This window comes from Macaca thibetana, chromosome 7 (genome assembly GCF_024542745.1).
Source record: "Macaca thibetana thibetana isolate TM-01 chromosome 7, ASM2454274v1, whole genome shotgun sequence".
Taxonomy (NCBI): Eukaryota; Metazoa; Chordata; class Mammalia; order Primates; family Cercopithecidae; genus Macaca; species Macaca thibetana.
The window spans coordinates 45,910,172-45,917,886 of NC_065584.1; the positions used below are offsets into that span (position 1 = coordinate 45,910,172).

Consider the following 7,715-nt stretch of genomic DNA (forward strand, 5'->3'; position numbering starts at 1 on the left):
TGGAGCATGATGATTTATTGAGATATTAATTTGTACTTTCTTCCTGCTGCTATTGCTACTATCAGCATTTTTCCCTTCTCCCTTCCAATAACATAAACAACTTTATGTTTGGAGTTTTTGAGTCCTTGGCAAGAGTCACACTCCATTTTTAATAATTTTGTGAATTTCAGCATAATAAATTGAAGTTTCAAGGTACTTACAAAAGTTCACATCCAGACTTTCTTTGTGAAAGAAAGCCTATGCCAAAAGGGAAAGGACAGAAATATTCTCCAAAACAGGAAAGGAATGAGTTTAAGGAATTGTGTTCTGTCAGAAACACAGGCCTCATTCCCACCTGTGCCTGGGAAGGTGGGAGCTGGGGGAGCTCTTCCAGAAAGCCAAGAGTAGATGGATATGGTGCATTGTCTCTCAGCGTGGTCAGTGGGTGAAGAGCTGGGAGGGTCCTCTGACAGCCTAGTTGCTGGGGATCATGTCTTCAGCAGCAGCATATCGGAATGTGCAGTGGTCATGACGGAGCCAACTGTGGGGAGTGGACCAGGCCCAAATTTACGGCACTGTATCAGCCTGGGATTCTTATATTATCCTGTGGAGTGGGAAAGAGTACCGGTAATGATCGAGATTTAATTTTCCCACCAGTCAGGCAGTTAATTCAATATAGAAAAATAAAGGATTGTGATCTAAAAGATAATTGTGCTCTAAAATTAATGTCTACTACATAATGCTCACTCCGATTCCCAGGAAAAGTACAGGATCTCTCAGAGCAGCCCTGAAACGGCTTTGGGACATAACATTGACCCATTCTTGCTTTGAACACACATTATCTAATATGTCAAGATGTCATTACAGGGGCAACGAAATTTCTTGCATATATATTTCTGTTTAAAGCTATTAGAAAGTCTTCTTTTGGTGTATGCTGTGATGTATCTCTTCAAATCCTATTAGTTCAAAAAGCTAAAGGCAGAAGCAATCCAGGGTGACCAATTTCAGCTTTGCTGGATACTGAGACATAGGAAAGAAGCCGACATCTGGGGGAAGTACAGTTCTCAAACATGGCCACAAGGTGGCAGGGTGACTCTGCATGCCAGAAGCATATCATCCAATGTGTGGCTGTTCTTGAATCCAGAGAGAACCCAGGAGACAGGCAATATAGAATAGTTGGAAAGCCTGTATCTAGAGGACTTTTCCACTGAGTGGTAGATTCTCATATTATTAATGTACTCGTCTTCTAGAGGCAGACCCTCCAAGAGCCTCCCTGAGGCCTTAGCAGCTTTCAGATGCCAATTCTCCAGCTTTCCAAAATCAGCCTCAGCTGCACGGCAGCTCACGCCTGTAATCCCAGCTACTCGGGAGGCTGAGGTGGGAGGATCACTTGAAGCCAGGAGTTTGAGACCAGCCTGGCCAACATAGCAAAACCCTGTCTCTACTGAAAATACAAAAAATTAGCTAGGCAAGGTGGCCCACGCCTGTAGTCCCAGCTACTTAGGGAGGCTGAGGTGGGAGGATCACTTGAGCCCAGGAGACAGAGGTTGCAGTGAACCAAGATTGCACCACTGCACTCCAACCTGGTCAACAGAGCAAGACCCTGTCTTAAAAAAAAAAAAAAAAAAAAAATCAGCTTCTCACACTCAGTGGAGAATCATGGAAATCTGTTAGGATCAACACCTATGAGGAGGCCTGGCCCTGCTCACTAGCACGCAGTGACCACTGAACAGAAGTATCATTCAAAACCCCCTCAATCTCAAAATCCTGTCTTCAAACAGGAGGAAAGACAAGCTCAATGTCAAACTCATCAAATGCAGGCTCAACTGCCTCAGTCACGGGGAAGTGGCCTTATTATCTTCAAATCACTTCCCTTGCTCCTCCTATCAGTAGGGGTTAGTGTACTGTCTGCAGGGGAGGTAGGAGAGATTGGAAAATCTGCAGAGCAATCAGAAAATTAGCATGAAATCATAACAGAAAATAAAAACCTAACTGGATATTAATTTAAGGCCACAAAAAATTTATTCGTGGAAGTTTAGAAAATCCTAATGAAAGAAATTAAGATAGGCATAAATAAATGGATGTAAAGGATACCTATGACTGAATGGCTAACAAGTTTGTTTCCCCGCCCTCTCATCAATTCTGTAATCTGCCATACAACTCTATAGTTGAGACTTTTTTCTTAAAGTAGTTGAGTAGGTTGTATCGTCTGCAATAAAAATCCTGGTTATTACAACAGAAGACAAGGAAACAAATAGAATTAGTAAATCACTCTAGAAAAAAAAGCAAACCAATGGGAGGTGCAGCAGAGAAGAAAATGAGGGACTGGGTAAGGAATGTAGGAGAATGGCTACAGGATTTCAGAAGGCGTACATTTAATACTCAATTTTAAACTGTTTATGTTACCAAGATAGAAACTTCTCCTATCCCTCCAAACCATCCATTGGTTTTCTACATATTCAAATACCTTTCAAGTGAATGGACTGCTGATGTTTGTGTGAATTAAGGAAAATGGATTCCTTTTCCTTTGCCCATCTGGGTCATTGCAATGCAGACACAAGAGCAGCCACCGGCAGTAAAGTAGAGCGATCAAGACACTCAGAAAAGTAGAGCGATCAAGACACGCAGAGGCAGGCACAAAGAGGTGGAAGGGACCATGAGAAATCAACCCCCAGGAATTCGTATTCTATGATTTGTATGAAGGATATGGGAGTAAAGACTTGAGCTGACCTCTGGGTCATATAAAGATAAGCTGCTCCTAGCCCAATGGTTTCCAAACTTTAGCAAGTACCAGAATCACCTGGGGCGCTAATCAAACCACTGATTGCTGCGCTCCACCAGGTTTCTCAATCAGTGGGTCTGACATAAGTTCTGATTAATTAAATTTCTAACAAGTTCCCGGTGGTGGTAACACTACTAGTGCAGTAACTTTGTAAACCACCGTTCTAGGCCAACAAGAGTGGGTCTTACTCACCTGGGACTTGTAAGTTAAGAAAGACAGGAAAAGTTTCTGTGAGCCAGATAAGAAAATTTTTGTTCCATTATCTGTAGTTTAAAATGTATCTTTGTAGAAAAGTTTTGTTTGATTTTGTTATCCACGTGCTGCTGATCAAAGTATAAATTGCATACTTTGATTTTCCTTCTGTAGGGAAGGCAAATTTCTTTCTGTAGGGAAATTTGGCAACATCAAAATATTAAATGAGTACATCCTTTGACTCAGCAGTTCTACACCCAGGAGAAGTAAACAGTGTAAAAAGATAAATTCAGGAATATTCTGGCAGTATTTTTTGATCTTTTAAAAATCCCTAAATGGCCATTAAAAGGTGATTGATAAAATCAGTCATAAAAAAAATCACCTGGCCAGGCGCAGTGGCTCATGCCTGTAATCCCAGCATTTTGGGAGGCTGAGGTGGGTGGATCACGAGGTCAGGAGTTTGAGACCAGCCTGGCCAACATAGTGAAACCGTGTCTCTACTGAAAATACAAAAAATTAGCTGGGCATGGTGGCAGGTGCCTGTAATCCCAGTTACTTGGGAGGCTGAGGCAGGAGAATCACTTGAAGCCAGGAGGAGGAGGTTGCAGTGAGCCAAGATCATGCCATTGCACTCCAGCCTGGGTGACAGTGTGAGACTCTGTCTCAAAAAAAATAAAAATTCACCTTTCATGAGACATTTACAATGTACTATTTAGTGAAAAGGCAGGTCCTTATACACATTTACTCCACTAGTCAGTGCTGCTCAAAGTAGCAGTCTATTAACTGTTTTTTGCCATTCTTGAAATTATAAATCAGCACACACTGCCTTCTTCCTTGAAAATGTCTTATCACAGCAAATAATGCAACAATTTCTCATATTATCTTCATATGCAAAATGGGTATAAAAGATCAGGATTTATAAAAAGGTAAGTTTCTTTAAGGCCTTAATGAAACTAAAACAAGTGCTTTGGAAACAGAAATATTTCCAAACACATGCCTGGTTTTATGGGAATGCTATGCTATATACCATCATATATCAACACACATCTTTTTCAAACAATAGGTAATTGGAATACAGCAATGTGTTTAATGAATAATTTCAAGAGAGAACAACACAAAGCACTAAGCAGTATTTATATACCAGTACAATTGGATAGATGGATAGGTGATCTTGTATATCAAATGTGAATCAGGGCTGGGTGCGGTGGCTCACGTCTGTAATCCCAACACTTCAGGAGGCCAAGGCAGGCAGATCACCTGAGGTCAGGAGTTCAAGACCAACCTGGACAACATGGTGAAACCCCGTCTCTACTAAAAATACAAAATTAGTCAGGCATGGTAGCGCACACCTGTAATCCCAGCTACTCGGGAGGCTGAGGCAGGAGAATCACTTGAACTCAGGAGGCGGAGGTTGCAGTGAGCTGAGATTGCACCACTGCACTCCAGCCTGGGCAACAAGAGCAAGACTCTGTCTCAAAAAAATAAAAAAAAATAAAAAAATAGCCAGGCACGGTGGCTCACACCTGTAATCCTAGCACTTTGAGAGGCCAAGGCAGGCAGATCACGAGACTAAGAGTTTGAGACCAGCCTAGCCAACATGGTGGAACCTTGTCTCTACTAAAAATACAAAAAATTAGCCAGGCACAGTGGCGGGCATCTGTAATCCCAGCTAGTTGGAAGGCTGAGGCAGGAGAATCACTTGAACCTGGGAAGCAGAGGTTACAGTGAGCCAAGATCGCACCACTGAACTCCAGCCTGGGTGACAGTGTGAGACTCTGTCTCAAAAAAAAAAAAAAAAAGTAAATCAGGACATCTGACCATATAGTATACAGAGCTGATATGGATGCATACTTCCCACTAAAAACACATGGAAATTCTGAATAAAATATAACCAATAAGCAAAATTTACTTCCAAAGGACAAGTATCTACCAAATTCCAAAATTTAAAAAATCAAAGCCAGAGCTTCAGCAATCCACTGGAATTTTAGTTTCAGACTTCAAGGCTATGGACTCCACAGGGAAAAAGAGGAGGATTGTAAGCTCCACCTCCACCTCCCTGCAGGAATAAAGCCCTGCACCTTAAAGAACAGTCCTGTAAGTAAAAAGGAAACTGTACACAGCCTGCTCGCTAGCCCAAGGAGAGAGAGAGGAAGTTGCTGAGTGCCCTGGTCCTTGAGTTTAAAATTTAAATTAAAAAAAAAAAAAAAAGCCACTGCTGGGCACAGTGTCTAATGTCTGTAATCCCAGCACTTTGGGGAGGCTGAGGTGGGCAGATCACAAGGTCAGGAATTTGAGACCAGCCTGGCCAACACAGCGAAACCCTGTCTCTACTAAAAATACAAAAATTGGCTGGGCGCAGTGGCTCACGCCTCTAATCCCAGCACTTTGGGAGGCCGAGGCGGGCGCATCACCTGAGGTCGGGAGTTCGAGACCAGCCTGACCAACGTGGAGAAACCCTGTCTCTACTAAAAATACAAAAATTGGCTGGGCGCAGTGGCTCACGCCTCTAATCCCAGCACTTTGGGAGGCCGAGGCGGGCGCATCACCTGAGGTCGGGAGTTCGAGACCAGCCTGACCAACGTGGAGAAACCCTGTCTCTACTAAAAATACAAAATTAGCCGGGCATGGTGGCTTGTGCCTGTAATCCCAGCTACTCGGGAAGCTGAGGCAGGAGAATCGCTTGAACCCGGTAGGCAGAGGTTGCAGTGAGCCGAGATTGAGCCATTGCACTCCAACCTGGGCAAAAAGAGCGAAACTCCATCTCAAAAAAAAAATAAAAATAAAAATAAAAATACAAAAATTAGCCAGGCATGTTGGCAGGCACCTGTAATCCCAGCTACTCAGGAGGCTAAGGCAGGAGAATCGCTTGAACCAGAAAGGTGGAGGTTGCAGTAAGCTGAGGTCGTGCCATTGCACTCCATCCAGCCTGGGCAACAAGAACAAGACTCCGGCACACACACACACAGAAAAAGCCACCCATGAGAAATCCTGGGCTTGCACAGGATGAGGGGTCTAAATGTTTCCTCCATATAGTTTTTAATACTCCAAGATGAATTGTTACTATAAAAAGTGATCCAGGACCACCAAAATTCCTAGGGATCCAGTAAACACAACATGAAAATCTCTGTCCTTACAGACAGAGATTGAAATAAATAATTTTACAGCTCAAAGCTTATGGGAAACTCACTGAAGATGAACTAGCACAATTAAATATCACAGAACACATGAGGAAACGAATCACCATGACAGTGAATCAGCAGACCTGAAAACTGACACCTTAAGAAGTGAAAACAATAGATGAATCAAATGGACTACAAAACAGTCAAGTTTAAAATAATTTAGAAACCATAGTGAAGGAATAAGATACTCTGGCAAAGGGACAGATTTATTTTAAATAACCAAATAAAATTTTATAAATAAAAACTATTATTAGTGGAAAACAAAACTATTGCTAGGTTAAATAATAGAACAGAGCTACCTTTAAAAAGAACTACTGGGCTGGGCCAGGCTTGGTGGCTCACGCCTGTCATCCTAATACCTTGGGAGGCCGAGGTAGACTGATCACCTGAGGTCAGGGGTTCGAGATCAGTCTGGCCAACATGGTGAAACCCCATCTATACTAAAAACACAAAAAATTAGCTGGGCATGGTGGCAGGTGCCTGTAATCTCAACTACTCAGGAGGCAGGAGAATCACTTGAACCCGGGAGCTGGAAGTGCAGCAAGCTGAGATCACGCCTCTGCGCTCCAGTCTAGGCAACAAAAGCAAAACTCCATTTCAAATAAAAAAAAAGTACTGGGGTCGCGGGACACCCGGCATAAAGGGTGGTGGTGGTGGACAGCAGCGGCAGAACGTTGCCTACCAGGGTATTTAGCCTAGTTGGCAAGCGAGCAATTTCCAAATCGGCGTCTGTACGAGCACACGGAAATGATGTGAAGAGCGATGACAATGCGCTCCCAGCTTATGTGGATCGATGCGACTATCCCTTACCTGATGTGGCTCATGTCAAGCACCTGTCTGCCAGATAGCAGGCCTTGAAGGAGGAGGAGAAGGCCTCCTGAAGCAACCTCTCCATGGATGAGAAAGTCGAGTTGTATTGCATTCAGTTCAAGGAGAGCTTTGCGGAGATGAACAGGGGTGCGAACGAGTGGAAGACGGTTGTTGGCGCTGCCATGTTCTTCATTGGCTTCACGGCGTTGATTATCATCTGGGAGAAGCGCTGTTTGTACGGCCCCATCCCGCACATCTTTGACAAATAGTGGGTGGCCATGCAGACCAAGAGGGTGCTGGACATGAGGTGAACCCCGTGCAGGGCTTTGCCGCCAAATGGGACTATGACAAGAACGAGTGGAAGAAGTGAGAGATGCTGTCCTGCGTCTGGGCCTTGCTCTGTCACCACCATGCAACTCCATGCCTATTTACTGGAAACCTGTTATGCCAAACAGTACCACTGCTAATAAATGACCAGTTTACCTGAAAAAAAAAAAAAAACTACCGCAGTGGAAGAAAAATCTGGAGAAGTTACCAAAAAGAAGGTGTGGAGAAGGGAGAAAGGAGAAATAAAGAATATGAATATGAATCAATGCATAGTTAACAGATAAGAAACACAGAAAGAGATGCTTCAGCATATGGCAGTTTAAAGAGGTCTAAGAAGGAAAGAAGGGAATGAGAGAGAGAGATAACACTCAAAGAGATGACTAAGAATTTTCCAAAATTAGAAAGTGAGAATTAAGACGGAAAATGTCTAAATAAAAACAAATCCA

At 43.2% G+C, this 7,715-nt stretch overlaps 1 pseudogene across 1 annotated transcript; it reads left to right on the forward strand.

The window, feature by feature from the left end:
- Positions 1–507: 507 nt before the first annotated feature.
- Positions 508–7,443, forward strand: LOC126959138 (cytochrome c oxidase subunit 4 isoform 1, mitochondrial-like; annotated as a pseudogene). Its single transcript, XR_007727487.1, has 3 exons — positions 508–606; positions 943–1,034; positions 6,776–7,443. The product of XR_007727487.1 is annotated as a cytochrome c oxidase subunit 4 isoform 1, mitochondrial-like (transcript).
- The last annotated feature ends 272 nt before the right edge of the window (positions 7,444–7,715 follow it).